Source organism: Berghia stephanieae, chromosome 2, assembly GCF_034508935.2.
Source record: "Berghia stephanieae isolate SIO BIC M18660-M18661 chromosome 2, UCSD_Bste_1.3, whole genome shotgun sequence".
NCBI classification, from domain to species: domain Eukaryota; kingdom Metazoa; phylum Mollusca; class Gastropoda; order Nudibranchia; family Aeolidiidae; genus Berghia; species Berghia stephanieae.
This window is the reverse complement of record NC_088361.1, coordinates 78,006,305-78,023,804: the sequence shown is the minus strand read 5'-3', so window position 1 is coordinate 78,023,804 and position 17,500 is coordinate 78,006,305. Positions and strand designations below refer to the sequence as shown.

General features: G+C 39.3%; 1 protein-coding gene across 1 annotated transcript in view; it reads right to left on the bottom strand.

Annotated features, from left to right (window-relative positions):
- Positions 1-17,500, bottom strand: part of LOC144965569 (polycystin-1-like protein 1) — a 156,153-nt gene that overhangs the window by 66,329 nt on the left and 72,324 nt on the right. The gene's annotated exons all lie outside the window — the stretch shown is intronic.

Below are 17,500 nucleotides of genomic sequence, written 5' to 3'. Positions count from 1 at the left end.
TCTTCTTCTTCTTCTTCTTCTTCTTCTTCTTCTTCTCTCTCTCCCCCCCCCCCCCCCACCGTCCCTCCTGCCCGCCTCCGCCTCCACATTCTCCACCCCTCCCTCCCCCTCCTCCTTCTCTTCCCCCTCCAAATCCTTGTTAAAGCTGGAATGCTTTCAAGCAAGAAGACGGTATTAAACCATAAGGGACAACAACGGTAAAGGACAGATTAGATAATCAATCAAAAAGACAGCGAACAGGACGGCAAGAAAGATGGAAATCATCCGAACAGGATTAAATACCTCAATGCTAGATTCACTGGTGTGGCAAAGAAAACACTACAAAGGAAATAAAAAGCGGATCTGCAGCCCCACATATTACATTGGACATTCGTTTTAAAATTACGTTATGTTTCGTTGGGTAGGTGAACAAAGGAACAGCAGGAGGAAGAAAGTAGTGGTGGTAGTAGTGGTTGTAGTAGTAGTAGTAGTAGTAGTAGTAGTAGTAGTAGTAGTAGTAGTAGTGTTGTGTCTGTCTGTTAGTGCGTTCGCTTCTCTTTCCTGTAACCTTACTCTTCGTGGGCTTTCCCACCTAGTACCAGCGTCTTTGAATGCTTGAGTAAGAATGTGATAAATCTCTACTCTGTATCAATTACTGTCACTGTCAACCTAGGATGGGTGAAAGGAGTTTGAATGAAAGTGCATTTCCTATGTAGTTCAGTTTGTGTTTGTACGTTGACTAGTGAGGAACGTTAGCCACTAGCTCAACCTATACTTAGTTTTATACAACCTTTGTTACGTGCCTATTTTCTACTGTATTCTATATATTATATTATGTGTGTGTCGTCATAACTAAATATTCAATATAACTACAATCGGTTTTAATTCATTCAGACTTTCAATGTTGTGTTAACCAAGAACCCACTATAACCACGACACCACAATTGGCGACGAGGATTATTGTTTTTAATAACATTAATATTTAATAGCTGTGTTTCTACATACAAATGGCGGACATTCCCATTCCAAAGGAGTACCTTCCTCATCCTGGTGAGCCTGTTTTACCTTACAAAAATTGGATTAAAGTGTTCGAAAACTTCATATTCATGAAAAACACTATCCGTAAACTAGGCGATGAGGAACAAAATCGGTATCTATTTACGCTACTTGGGTTTGAAGGAGTAAGGATATTTTCTGCTCATCCTATAGCAGACAGAATATCCACTGTGCCTCACACAGAGTTCAAAGCTGCCGTCGCAGGCCTATTCCAACAGCCTGTAAACCCATTCCGTGCTTACTATGACTTGGAACAACGGAAACAAGGTGCCACCGAATCGACACAAGACTTCCTTACATCTTTGAGGTCACTGATGGGTGATTGTGACTTTGGTGGCAGAGAGGAACATCACCTCGCTATTCGTCTTGTGTGTGGATGCTACAACAATGATACACAGAAAAAACTGTTGGCGCTTCCCACCATCAACCTGGACGAAGTCATCCGCATCATGAAAGCAGATGAAACAGCAATGCAGAGTTCCGCTGCCATTGGCAACGCCACAGCATCAAATGTTTACAACATACGTAAACATAGCCATCACCATCAGAAACACCCGCTACGTCAACAGCGACAACAACACAGCACGACGAAACACAACAGTTATCTTCAAAACGGCCCAGTGTGTCACAACTGTGGTCGCCCTGGACATCGCTCCAAAGATACTACGTGCCCTGCATTACAGCAAACATGTCGCCAATGTGGGAAATTGGGACATTTTGCTCACGTATGTCGTTCAACGAAGTTAACTCAAAAAGTGCGCACCGTTTCACAGCGCATCAACAATGTGAGTACTCCTGAACCATTCTACATTTCTATCCAATTGGAAACCGGTACGTCTCATGTCAACATATCGGCTCAAGTTGACACTGGTTCACAAATTTCAGGAATATCTCAACGTGAGTACCATAAACATTTTAGGCACTTCCCTCTACTCCCTCCAGTCCCATTGAGAAATTTCGACAATAGCATAATTCCAGGCAACGCTATTGGTCGAATTACAACTAACGTTGGTTACAAGGGCCGCAGAGCCACTGCAGAATTTCATGTATTACCACCAACATGCAAAGCTGTTATAGGACAAGACCTTATTCAAGGCTTGAACCTACAGATCAATGGAAGCACCCTTCAGGTATGTGCTGTTACAGACTCCAAGAACGATTTTCTACTAAAATACCCTACATTACTATCGGAGGAAATGGGCACCTTCCCCGACTACGAACACGTCATTGACGTAACAAGCGACGCTGTCGCAACTGCTCAGAAATTACGACCTCTTCCTCTTTCACGGAGAGACAAAGTTGCCAGCGAAATCAAAGTGATGGAAGACCTTGACATATGGGAGCCGGTCGACAAATCAACATGGGTCCATCATTTAGTTTCAGTAATGAAACCAGATGGCAACGTTCGCGTTACCACAGATCTCTCACCTCTAAATACATACGTCGTTCCTGACAGATTTCCGCTACCTAATCCAAAAGATCTTTTCTTGGAACTGAAAGGAGCAAAGATATTTTCTAAGCTTGATCTCAGAAAAGCTTTTTACCACATCAAACTCTCTAAGGAATGTCGTCATCTCACCACAACGATTACTCATCAAGGTCTACGCCAATATAAACGACTTCCAATGGGCCTGAAAGACGCCGCCTCTGTATGTCAACGTCTAGTATCACAGACACTTTCAGACTGCCCTGGAACTATCGCTTACGTGGATGACATTCTGGTGTTTGGATCTACACAAAATGAGCACGATCACAACTTAGATGAATGCTTAAAGCGCCTTTCAGCCAAAGATTTTCGTCTTCAATTGCCAAAATGTGAGTTCGGCGTAACATCAGTTAATTTTTTGGGACATGTCATTTCATCCAATGGTATCACCCCAGACCCAAAAAATGTCAAACCGATCATCGACGCACCAACTCCTCGCACAGTCAAACAGGTGCAAAGTTTCCTCGGCATGGTAAACTATTACCAAGAGTTCATCAGCAACCTTGCCACACTTGCAGAGCCTCTACGTAACTTAACACGGAAAGGCACTCGCTTTGTTTGGTCCCAACGTTGTGAGAAATCGTTCGACAGTTTGAAAAACGCCATTGCTGGAAACGTTAAAAATTTTATTTTTGACCCCAACGCACCAACTTTCGTTACAACGGATGCATCAGACGTCGGGCTTGGTGCCGTCCTCTCGCAACTACAAGATGGTCGTGAAGTTCCCATTGCACATGCTTCACATACATTACAACCTCGAGAACGCAACTACGCTGTGAACGAGAAAGAAGCTCTTGCTTGTGTTTGGTCATGCGAAACATGGGAAAAATTTCTTCTAGGACGCCCATTCACACTCAGAACGGACCACGCCGCTCTCACAACTCTTCTTCGTTCATCCACAGACTCGCGCAAGTCCAGCAAATTTCAAAGATGGCTGCAACGTCTATCTGCGTTTGATTATACTCTACAATATCGCAAAGGCTCACAAAACTTCGTAGCCGACGCCTTAAGCCGTCTATCACTGCCATCATCAACACCTGCTTTAGACGAATCTGAATATAACATGATGATCAGGTCAATAAATGCAGACCATCTAACAATTCAGAACATTATTCAGTATACAAATCGTGACCCCGTTCTTCAGATAATCTGCACTTATGTTAAGAATGGCTGGCCTCAGAAAAAGCAACTCGACGCAAACGCCATGTCTTACTATATGGTTCGCAACGAAATCCTTACAGATAACGGTTATTTGATGAGAAATGACCGCATCATCGTGCCCTCCACCCTTCGCAAAACACTACTAAAAAATGCACATGTAGGTCACCCCGGCATCGTGCGCATGAAAAGAAAACTACGTGAGACCTACTGGTGGCCAGGCCAGGACTCTGACATAGAACGCTATGTAAAGCACTGCGCAGGATGTCAACGCAGTGACAAATCAATGGCTCCAGCTTCAGTACCGCAAACAGCAATTCCGCTGCCAGACAAACCATGGAAAAAATTAGCAATCGACATTTCTGGTAGTGCCGCGCTGAAGACCGGTCTGGACCGCGGTCCGACGGTCTTTTAGCTGTGAACCGAAGACCGGTCCCAGAGGGGAAGACCGGCGCCGGTCCTCACTTCTTATCACCTTTCAACTAGTGCGGGGCGGTCCTTGCAAGGACCACGGTCCTACGGTCTCGCGCCATAGCCTACTACTTCCCCAGCGATTCGTTGCTTCGGTTGCCTATCTTCCACCAATCACCACCCATCCCACTTAATTAATTGCACCCACCCCCCTTTGCCATACACTAAACGACACAGACGACCATACAGGCAGACGACCACCAACCTCCACTCCGCAAACCGCCCTTTCGTGTGTGAGATGGGGGGAACAGGAGGCCACGCCTTGGACGATTCCATTATACGGGGTAAATTTCAAAATTTACTACACCATAATGATCGCAATGACAATGATCTATGGTGAAGGCATGACCCCTCTTCTCTAATGGGTTATTGTTTGAAATGTATGTGACTACAAAAGATGTGTGTGTTTGTGTGTGTGTGTGTGTGTGTGTGTGTGTGTGTGTGTCGAACCTAGCAAGTAGCAAATCCGATTTTTTGTTTTCTTTTGTCCATCTCTTGTCACCACTCCTTTCTATCGCAGTGTTGTCATTTAAAATAATACAATAATATTAAAATTTCGTTTGGTGTTTTTACTAATCAAATAATATGAGTTTCATTAGTTTCTTCCTTCCAAAAAACCCAGTTATAACGTCTGAATTTTAAAAAAGTCCAATAGAATATTTGGGGACCCCGATAGCTCAGTTGATAGAGCACTCTCTTTATACGCAAAGGGCCAGAGATCGATCCCGGGTGCAGTCGATTTTTTTCTGAATCCCTGTCTACTCAGCAATGAATGGGTAGCTGAGTTTGTTAGATCTGGCGAAAAGTCACCATCGACCCCTCTTATCACCTCATCCACCCCCTCTTATTATAACTTCACGTCTATCTCTTACTCTTCAATGCTCGCTGCCCTCTAATGTGTGTGTGTGTGGGGGGGGGGGGGGGGGGGGGGGGTAGGAGTTGCGTCTGTGTATCAACGCCACGAACAACTCGATCAACGCCTTGGGCGATGCCATTATCTCCGTTAATGGGTATAAATTTCAAATTTTATTAAATTATCGAAGTAACAATGAAGTACGGTGAGCAAATAAAGAAGGCATCACCCCTCTTCTCTAATTAGGTTACAATTTGAAATGAGTGTGACTACTCCGTGTGTTTTACTCCCGTAGGCCACGGTTTTCATCGTGTAGCGGTCTTTAACGGTTCAAGAATGAACGATCCCACGCTCTCAAAGGTCAAACCGGTTCGAATTTCCAACAGTCTCTCAGGAATGTTCAATGTCGAAAAGGACCGGTCCTAGGACCGGTCCTTGCGGTCTTCATTTCCCAAGGACCGTAGGACCGTGGTCCTTAAGCTTGCCAAGGACCGCCCCGCACTAATTTCTGGCCCATTCATCATCGCACCCCAGCCCTCCAAATTCATTGTTGTTCTAATGGATTATTACTCAAAATTCCCCGAGGTTTTTCTTACTTCAACTATCACTTCATCTAAGATCATCACATGGTTGACAGAAATCTTCTCTAGATACGGAGCACCTGACCAAATAGTGTCTGACAACGGCACGCAGTTCACAAGTGCTGAATTTGCCGCATTCATGGAAAAATTTAATATTCGTCATCTTCGCACAGCGGTATACAACCCGCAATCTAACGGTTGCGTTGAACGTTTTAATCGCCACTTGAAATACGGCATTCAAGCCTTTCAGGATGACAATCTTCCTTGGGAGACTGGCATTCACAATCTCCTAAGGAACTATCGTGCAACAGCTCTCAATGCTAATACCAAAAGTCCAGCAGAGCTACTATTCGGAAGGAAAATGCGCCTGCCTTTCGAAGTGCAGAAGGATTCATCGAAAATACCGCCAATACGTGGCGAAAACGTCATATCATCATCTGAATCAGCTCCGACAATAACGTCACGAGGTCCTTATCGTGTCGGCGACAACGTGCTTGCCCGGAAGCCTAACGTATTAAAAGGACTATCACCATGGTCTCGCCCTCTCTCTGTCATTAAAGTCCTTGGTAATTGGACATACCTTCTTTCGGATGGCCAGGTATGGAATGCAAGAAAACTAAGAAGATTCTTGGATAGTGATATTCAATGGATTTACACTGCCCAGAAACTACCAAGAAGATCGGGTCGCCAAAATCGAGGAGTTCCGCCTGCTCGATACCCTGAACAATATTAATTCTTGCATTGATTTCAGTCTGTTAATTTCTAATTTCTTAATTTAGAAGGGGAGAGGATGTTGTGTCTGTCTGTTAGTGCGTTCGCTTCTCTTTCCTGTAACCTTACTCTTCGTGGGCTTTCCCACCTAGTACCAGCGTCTTTGAATGCTTGAGTAAGAATGTGATAAATCTCTACTCTGTATCAATTACTGTCACTGTCAACCTAGGATGGGTGAAAGGAGTTTGAATGAAAGTGCATTTCCTATGTAGTTCAGTTTGTGTTTGTACGTTGACTAGTGAAGAACGTTAGCCACTAGCTCAACCTATACTTAGTTTTATACAACCTTTATTACGTGCCTATTTTCTACTGTATTCTATATATTATATTATGTGTGTGTCGTCATAAATAAATATTCAATATAACTACAATCGGTTTTAATTCATTCAGACTTTCAATGTTGTGTTAACCAAGAACCCACTATAACCACGACACCACAAGTAGTAGTAGTAGTAGTAGTAGTAGTAGTAGTAATAGTAGTAGTAGTAGTAGTAGTAGTAGTAGTAGTAGTAGTAGTAGTAGTAGTAGTAGTAGTTAGTAAGTAGTAGTAGCAGTAGTTAGTAAGTAGTAGTAATAGTAGTAGTCTGTGCTCTTTCTCTCACTCGCTCTTAGAAGAAGAAGAAGAAGAAGAAGAAGAAGAAGAAGAAGAAGAAGAAGAAGAAGAAGAAGAAGAAGAAGAAGAAGAAGAAGAAGAAGAAGAAGAAGAAGAAGAAAAATGAGGAGGAGGAGGAGGGGGAGGAGGAGGAGGAGGAGGAGGAGGAGGAGGACAGGAGGAATCAGTAAATAAGATTAGGAGAAGCAGGAGGAAGAGGAGAAAGAAGATGAGGATGAGCATGAGGAGAGGGAGAGGATGGAGGAGGAGAAAGAAGAGGAGAAGATGAGGATGTGTGTGTGTGTGTGTGTGTGTGTGTGTGTGTGATAGAGAGAGAGAGAGAGAGAGAGAGAGAGAGAGAGAGAGAGATAGAGAGAGAGGGGGGGGGGGGGGGGGGGAGAGAAGTGTACGAAGTGGAAGTGGATTGAGAAAAGGAAGACGGGAAATCACAAAGGAAAAGGATAACTTAAGCACACGGAGGCGTTAAATAAATGGGAAACAAGACACAAGTGTCGGCCCATTGTTGCAGTTGGCAAAGGCAAGACATGTGTAAGCAGTAGCGTAGGAACGGACAGAAGGGTCAAATCATTCGATTAACGGTTGTGTTTGTAACTCTGTTTTGCGGACCAAAACGGTTTGCGGACCAAAACGAATAATCGAACGGTGACGTCATCAAGCAAAGATTTGCCTCTAACAATCGTAAATCACTAACTTGATGGTCAGTAAGAGTCTTTCCTCTAATAATCGAAAATCACTGATTTGATAGTTGACACTTAGACATTTGTTTTATTTTTCAAAATATTGTTTAAGTTTAAACACAAATTATATATTTGTTGGTGCAGGTGAGGATAGATCTTGTAAAGTATTCATTAATCCGAATGCTGCTTTTCTCCCCTTATATTAAAGTTCCCGGTATCGTTTAACATACGTGGTATCGTTTGAAGCGTTTGCTTGCCAGAATTATTCCAAAAACAGTACTGGACGTTCGCGAGCGTAGCGTCCGAACTAGCTTTGCCGAGGACAACGTTCAAGAAACGATTGGAAACAGCAAATGGATAAATTGACCCTGGTAAGCAGCACACAGTGAGGACATGGGGCAGGTCTTAGATTATTCGCCACTTAATTAAGTTTGCAATAAGAAAAGCACTTGTCGCAATTTATGAGGCGAGGATTATATCTCCGAATCATCAGTAGAGAATTGCCTTGTCAAGATACGTAACTCCTGCCTGTCAGTTTCATGACATATAGAATTTGCGTGGAGTTGAAGTTGATGTATCAATTTCATGGTCAATGATTAGTAAAAAGGCATCTCTTCTTTCTGCTTTGTCTTCCGGCTCCATCCCTTAGCTTCTCATAAAATGGGACACAGTTCTTAAGCCCGGTTTATGTAGTATTGAATGACTGCTAGGATGAAAGGAGAGTCAGGGACCCCCCCCCCCCCCCAATTAAAAAAACATAACAATACATATAAACCCAAGAATAACAACATACAACCAGTCCAAAAGTCTACGTGGATTCGAAACAGGTCCATTAGTTGCGGTCCGAATGGAGACGAGGCTTTAAGCACTCCATATAGGCGATGAGGATTTGCTACGAAATTGATCGAACATGACAAATCAATAATCAAATTAAAAAATGAATATATAAATCTTCCGGCCTAAACTAAAACGTAACCAGGAAAAAATGTACTCTTCATATCATTCAAAACAGCTTCATTTTGCATAAAAATAACAATCAAAAAGAAACCATAACAGCCAGCAAATCTGTCGATAACAGCTGAACGAAGACAAACACAACACATAAATAATGGGAGGCATGGTTCGAAGGAATAGCCAGACGTATTTATAGCCAGTGATCATGTGTCTAGCTCATCTAAAATTATGTCTGGCACCACGGACTCGCATTTTCATTAAGTCATTAGCATTTCTTTTGTTCGCGAAGTCGGTCCCGATGCTGTTACTGTAATGATTTAAAAATGGACCTCCAGCCAAGAAGAATTCCTCTCGCATTCCGTACACATAGCAACCACAGGTTTATAATAATAATAATAATAATAATAATAATAATAATAATAATAATAATAATAATAATAATAATAATAATAATAATAATAATAATAATAATAGTAATAATAATAAGCTTTAGTCACATGGACGTGCTGAAGGCTTCTACTAGATACTATTAGCAATACTATTTATAACCACAAATAGTACTTTGCGAATATTTTTAATGTGTTTTTCTTATGTTTTTTTATTGGTGTGTCATGTATGTAGTAAGGTAATTTTGTTTTATAGCCAGATTTAGGTGTGGCTGAATTTACATCAACCACAGCGTTCTTGCTTGACCGGTTTTTATTTACGGGAAGATACAAGATAACAAATCACAGCAGGGTTGATGTTCTAGAAAATATAATGATTAAAAATCAGACATGCTACGTGAAACAAACAAAGGAATTTGCATTTTCGATAGAAAATTCCAAACTTCAGGGTACAAATTACATGAGCTCCCAAAAGGACGGCCTAAGCCTTGTCTATGAAATCTCACTTTCAACTGCCTCAGAATTGGTGTAATCCATTTTATATAAATAGGTCAAAATATGCCATTTTATTACAAATTCACAACAACTTTGAAAATTTTCCTTCAAAATTTTGATTTATAAATACCGTATATGGAGAATAATTTTGAATTTGGGCACATTTTACCTAAATGTCCTCATAGAAGAGCACTGGTCAATGTTTCTAAAACGTCTAAAAAATTCCCCGATTTCCTCATTATTATTTTGACTTCATCAAACTCAGATTTGTTCCTCTTTTTAATTCCAATAATATATTACCGTAGTGAGACAATTGGTGACATATATAATTTCAACCTTTATCGGTGTGTATGTGAGTGTGTATGTTTATGCGTGTGTGTGTTCGTTTGTTTGTTTTTAAGTGCATATTTATCCTCTCTTCTTTCCCTCTCAATTTCAATAATTCAACCCCCCACCCCTCTCTCTCTCTCTCTCTCTCTCTCTCTCTCTCTCTCTCTCTATCTCTATCTTGCTCTCTCACTAACTCTTCCTCTTTTCCTCTCCACCCTCTCTCTCTCTCTCTCTCTCTCTCTCTCTCTCTTTCTCTCTCTCTCTCTCCCTCTCTCTCTCTCTCTCTCTCTCTCTCTCTCTCTCTTTCTCTCTCTCTCCCTCTCTCTCTCTCTCTCTCTCTCTCTCTCTCTCTCTCTCTCTCTCTTTCAAAAAAAAATTTTTTTCCAGCATCCACACATTCATTTTTTTTTCATTTTCCTTTCCTTTCCCATCCACCATCAACCCAACCCGTTCCTCTATCCATCATTCCCTGGCCTGCTATGCTATGCTATGCCTTACTCCTATCGGCGAGAGTGCTTCCTGGTTATACATTTTTAATCCCCTCCACACCACATCCATCACCGGACAATTAAATAAAACTAATGAACTCATTTGCTCTTTCTAGGATACACAGTCTATTTTCTTTCTTTCTTTTTCTCCCCCCTTCTTTTACTCGCTTTCTTATTATCCAAACGCACGTGCAAACCAACGCCGCACCAATTAATACCTGATAGCGGATGCCTGGAAGTTAAAGGTTTGTATCTCTCTGAACATGTTGACTCATTTGATCCACAGAAAGAGAGGGATTGAGTGCAGTTGGATTGTACGAGTGCATTCCCTTTTGAATATTATAGAAATACATGAAAATTGGGACGCGAGTGAACTGCTCGTCATACCAAATATATTTTACATAATATGGACAGCTCATTTTCCTTTTACTCATATTTCGACATTGGTGTAAGAGCAAAAGGGAATGTCAAACATAATTTAGTCTTACAAGAAGAAAACGAATAAATAAAGGTATAGAACCCCCCTCCTCCCCCCAACAAAACAAAGAAACAAAAACCAACCAAACAAAAAAAAAAACAAAAAATCAAACTACAACAACAAAATAAAAAGAACCCACAAAAAAGAAATAACTAAAATAAATAATCCATATAAGACATTAAAGTCACTTGGGAGATACGGAGGAGGGGGGGGGGGGGGGAGGTTGAGATTGAAGTTTTTGTGTTAAAAACATATACATTAAAAACATTCATGAACACTGTTATCAATGGGCAGAGAAGTCAACGGGTTCATTAATGTGCACGCTTATAGAAGAAGAAACACTGGAGCAGTGCACTGACGATTCATGTTTTGTAACAAGTCCAAGTTCGAGGCTGGTTATGATTCTACCAAGCTATGTGATAATCGCTGACCCTTAGTGACAAAATATAATTTTCCTGACAGGGAATAATTCATAAATTCTTTAAAATAACGGAACAGTGATTGTTTTATTCCCCCCCCCCCCCCATCTCTTCTTACTTAAATTCACATTACACTATCACTGGCAATAATGTGATAATCCAGCGCATTGGACAACGAGAATGTTACCTGGTCGATTTCGATCGCAAATAGGTAACCGATGTTACCCAAGATTGGTGGGTTGTTACCTAAGTATGCGATCGTCTCGGTTTGTTAACCATCTTAATTGGAACCGTTAATTCCCAGGCTTCACTCGTCCATGCACAAAAACAAAGAAAAGATGTAAGCACATTAAAGATGCCCAGTAATTTATACTCAATATGCCAAACAAGTGACTGAAAGTTACAAATTCTCTTTTCCCAAGGTAAAGGTAATTTCTTAAAAATGGGATTAATTATGAACGCCAATCTTTATCTTCTTCATCAAGACACTTGGGCCAACGTGAACTACATTAAATCAAAAGGCAAAAAAAACAAAATGTCCACGAACAACGTTTACTGAGGAAAAAACATTATAAATAACAACAAGAATGGTATTTTAAAAAAAAAATAATGATGATGATGATGATGATGATGATGGTGATGATGATAATGATGATGTATATAATAAACCAGAGACACTTTACATAGATGATAAAAAGGCTGGTCGGTATAAACAATAAATGATAATAAACGTGTCTGTAAAAATGCCAAACTGGCATCCTCGAAGATGATCAAATTATTCTCTGGGCAATTTGTAGGTAACACGTGTTTATCTATACCTTTCCTTCCCATTTCATGGTTTATATCAGCTCTCAGTGTGTTGATGTCTTATGCAACTGAACGTCAGTGGTGAATGTTCTCGGTGATCAGAAATGATTAGAAAGGAGCCAGACGTTAAAGACAACCCGAGACAAAAGAAATAGAAATGATTCCTCTATATAACTATTGGGCCGATCTGATAATGAAAACGAGCCAAGAAAATAGAATCTAGGACATGTTCTTTCGAATGTTAAATCTGAAGTGAACTAAAAAGTACAACATTGAAAACCTGCAATAATTAAATTTTCTAACCCCTTGTTAATCGCTTCATAAAAATGTATGCAACTCCCGTCTGGCTGATACAAAATGCTCTGAATTGGCAACCCTGGGGTGAGTTCACACTGGGTCGTTGAGAATATGAATGAAGGCTGAAGGAGAGGTGAATAAACCTCCTTTCCCAGCTCCTCCATAATGGAAGATTGCGTAAGAGTAAGAGACCGGAAGGTAATGGCTAAGGCAAGGAGACTGATTGTCCGGACAATCATGGAGATGAGTTTATTACATTGTTGTTGTTTTTTTTGTTTTTATTATTTTTTTTATTTATTTATTTATTTTTTTTGTTTATTGTTTTGGTATTTTTTCTATTTTTTTCCTTTGTTTTTTGTTGTTTTTATTTCTGCTCTTTGTGTGTGTGTGTGTGTGTGTGTGTGTGTGTTTGTGTGTGTGTGTGTAAGTGTTGGGGGGGGGGGGGGCATGTTAGTCAACATTAAGAGCACTCGAGATCCTTTTGTACATTTTAAAAAAATATGAGACTTGGGTTAAAATTTTATTTTATATCGAGGAGCTTGAACACTTTCTTATAAATACTTACAAAAACTAATAAAGAAAAAGAATATAACAGCTTCAAATAAGAACATAATGCCCAATACGGGCTCAAAACCCTTCTTCAGCCTAACTCAGATATTATTAAAGTCCAGATTGACGACGGAGAAATGTTGTAGGTGGTCCTCTCTGTTGTAGAAAAATCTTGGAAAGTTTTACTTTCCAATGATTGAGCCCGAAACAGTCCGTGTTGGGTATTTTGTTCTTTTTTGAAGCCATTATATTCATTTTTGTTTGATCCTATTTACAGTCCACAGTGTCGAGCAGCTTAGTATCACTTCGACAAAAACTAAACGTTCACATTTCTGGTCATTTCCATTTTAGGGCAGCGTGGCTCAACGGTACGGCCTCTGCTTCGTACTCGAGAGGTAGCGAGTTCGAATACCCGGCGCTGTGTGGCCGTGAGCAAGCTCAGTTTGCGGCGCTGCACTGCGGCTGACGTATGAGTTATTCCAGTCTTCCCTTGGAATATACCATAAAGACAAATTTCCCCTATGGGATGAATTTCCATGTGGGATGAATAAAGAGAGTTTTATTTATTACTATTTTTTATTGTATTTATTATTATTATTATTTCATTTTGTTTTTTCCTATTTTAAAAATCCCTTTTTTGACATCTGGTTTACCCAGTGATAAAACTGTTTTTGAGGCGATGGGTGACACCTCAGTGCCCCTCTGATGCCATGAATTATTGGCGTGGCCAAATTGGTTCTTATCGGTGAAGTGTTACAAACAGTGTAACAAATATTGAAACATTTATGTCGGGCCATGTTTTAGGTGGGAGAATATGCAATGTGAGTGCGAGACAGAGGTATAGTGTAGAGAATATTATAAAGGTCTATAAGAAAGAAAATCAATAATATACAGGATGCCTCTGGTCTGTAGGGTAGTTTGAGAAATGTGGAAGAAATGGAGGTCAATACACCATCAGCAACATCACCAGGAATAGCAGCAGCAATATCATCATCATCATCATCATCATCATCATCATCATCATCATCATCATCATCATCATCATCATCATCATTATTATTATTATTATTATTATTATTATTATTATTATTATTATTATTATTATTATCATTATTATTATTATTATTATTATTATTATTATTATTATTATTATTATTATTATCATTATTATTATTATTATTATTATTATTATTATTATTAGTGTTATTATTATTATTATTATTATTATTATTATTATTATTATTATTATTATTATTATTATTATTATATATCGTGATTATTATTACTATTATTATTATTTCCATTAGTAGTAGTAGTAGTAGTAGTAGTAGTAGTAGTAGTAGTAGTAGTAGTAGTAGTAGTAGTAGTAGTATAGTAGTAGTAGTAGTAGTAGTAGTAGTAGTAGTGGTAGTAGTAGTAGTAGTAGTAGTAGTAGTAGTAGTAGTAGTAGTAGTAGTAGTAGTAGTAGGAGTAGAGAAGGAAGACAGTATAAAGAAGAGGCAGAGGAAAGAAGATAAGAAAGAGGTTAAAGTGGTAGTTGTAGTAGTGCTAGAGAGAGAGGTGACGGTGTATTTTGAAACTAGAATGGTTCTGGTGGCAGTGAGAGGGAGGATTGTTGTATGTTTTCATAAACACCAAGTCGAAATGCCAATTTTATTGTTTTAAAACAGAATGAAAACAAATAGTATCTCTTCATCGTTATGATTCCAACATTTCTATAAACACTTTACGTAGGCTCTTTTCTGTCATCCCCCACCTCTTCACCTTTTCAAATCCATCGAATTTACGAATTTACGACTCGCCGGCTACATGGTATTAAAAGATTGAGTGAAACCCTTTTATTAACGCAACACATATAATATCATTTTATTTAGCATTATTTAAAAAAAAAACATAGCATTTTTACAGAGCAATGTTCACTTAATTTGCTCAAAACGCTATACAAAGGGTCCCAAGTCAACAAAAACATTTAATGAGAAGGACGAGAAATGACGCCTGTAAGGCATATTATGATTTTTTTTTTCCGACAGAGACAGCGCTGTGACCGACCAGGTGTTCATTTTATACCTGGGTACGGTGAGATAATGTGAGTAAAGAGCATTTTCCCAAGACTCAACTATGCACCGCTCAGCGAGGGACTCGAACCCTGGACCTTTCGGTCTGAATGCGAGTGTCAAATCAAAAGACCACATAGCCGTATATTGAAACGTCCCGGTTCAGGAAGCGCTTGACAGGGTCACTAAATGAAAGCCAAAGGGGAAAACGAACAAACAATATAAAAAAAGAATTAAAAAAAAAAAAGAAACAAACCAACAATAGCATAAACACGAGCATAACAATAATTGCAACTGCTTTACGGGTCATTTAATTACGGTACAGTATTGTTATGATGTACATTAGGGGAGAAACGCTGAGTGTGCCAAAATAGTTTATCACTCGTCATTTTGTACTTTCCCTCTTTCGCAGCCAGTATTGTACAGTGGTGTTCGCTTGACCCGACGTCTCCTAAATGTAATCAGGGATTGGTAGTTAGAAAAAAGGGATACTTTACAATTATTTTCCATTGAATCTAAATGGACAAAACAAAAGCCAGATATGATCAGAGCTGCCATCCGCAGTCGTTATAAAAAAAAGTGGAAATAAAAATAATTTAAAAAAACATAATAAACTTCGACGGAAAGTTAGAACACATGCTATTGATCACAATCGGCAATTATATATTTCTTGATAATTAAATTGACATTGATTCATTGTAATTTGTACCACCTGGCAAATGATAAACAACGAACGCATGCTGTTGGGTCATGATAGGGGGTAGAATTTTCCTTTTTTTTTCAAAACTTTTGTGTTGATATGACACATTCTTTAAAAATTCTATTTCCATTACACTTTAACAGTTTCTTCAATCAATAGTGGGTTTTTTCGGATAAGATACGTTGCATACGTTGCCCTGTACATTTGTGTCCATCAGTTAGTGTGCGCGATGTAAAATTATCAAAAGGTTGGATGTTTTTTTTTCTTCAAAAAGTTTCAATTTTACCACATTCAAGACTCTCACTGATTGGCAAGGCATGGGCGCATTGGATCAATCACATGTTACCTGTCCCTGTCAGTGACCAGAATTTTCAGACCTTGTCTAAATAATATAGTGTGTAAGGCAATGCATGGTTTACAAAGACACAGAATAAATAATTGGTTGTTATTTGAGGAGGTGGCGTGATCCAGAGTGGTACACGTCAAATTGATAGAGTGATATCGTCAAAAGAGGTATAGTTGACGGGTCAGAATATTTATGTTTCAATAAGTCACTTAAAAGGAAATGTGCCTTTACTCAAAACTCCATTACACTGATGGTTCTTTATTGCTAATTAATTCTAAACACAATACACGGTTATTTATATTTATTCTTTTCTTTGTTTGAGATTGTTGCAACATAATTACTCTTAGCAATTAATAACTTGAAAAAAAAAAGCTTAACTAAGCAGTCTTTATACTGCACAGTATTATATCTTGCCTAGTGGGTTCGACTAGGTCAATATACAGCCATAATAAACACAAGCAAGGCGAGTTGGCTGGCGTCTAAACAAGCCAGGATACCTTGGTGATTATCAACCCTATCTATTCTACGTACACCGCCACTGCTTAATTCCATAGAAAACACATCACTTGTAAAGAGAGTGTGAGAGAGAATAAAAACTATCACAAAATAAAACGAATATTTTCTTTGTGTGTGCCAGTTTTATGAGAGGAATAATAAATGAAGGTGAACTTAGCTTGGACAGAAAACACTACTAAATGGCTGACATGGAAAAAGGTTAACAAGGGGGAGAGGAGGGAGAGAAGGAGGTGGAGGGGAGAGAAGGAGGGATGTGATGGGAAGTTAACAATGGTTAAATAAGTTTGTGCATGTGGGTAGTAATTGCTTTCGTTTTATATGGTTTTTTATTTGAAATTTTCATCTACGATATCTGTGAAAGAGAGAAAGTTTAATTGGCAATGTCTTTTATTACCATTTATTATTAAGAAGAGCAAAACTAAGAGAGATCCAAGAGATGAAGGAGAAGTAGGAGGAGGAGGAGGAGGAGGAGGAGGAGGAGGAGGAAAGGGGTGGGGGAGAATAGGAAATAAGGAAGAAGGATAGAGAATAAAATAATGCTGATGGTTAGATTTGGCGTTGGGAGGGAGGGGGGGGGGGGGGAAGTAAACAATCAAAAGTCGAATATATTTCAAATTATGCAAGAGAGTTGTAATCGTTTATATATATATATATTGTATTTAACAAGTTACATGCAGTGTAATGGAACCGAGTAACTGAAATTGGCAATAAATCTTTGTATTGTATTTGATTTCGGGAAACCCGGGAAAAGAGATATGAAGTAGATCGATGGACAGAGTGGAAAGTTGGTAGGATTTCGGAAGATGGGGGAGGGAAGTTTTATGAACGCATGAGGAGAAGGAATTCCTTTTCGTTTTATATGATTCAATTAATATTTAAATGCAATAAATTATTAAAAAGAATCGCAAAATTAAATTGATAATTCAGGAGGAAGAGGAGGAGGAGGGGAGGAGCAGGACAGAGAGAGATAGATAGATAGATAGATAGATAGATAGATAGATAGAGAGAGAGAGAGAGAGAGAGAGAGAGAGAGAGA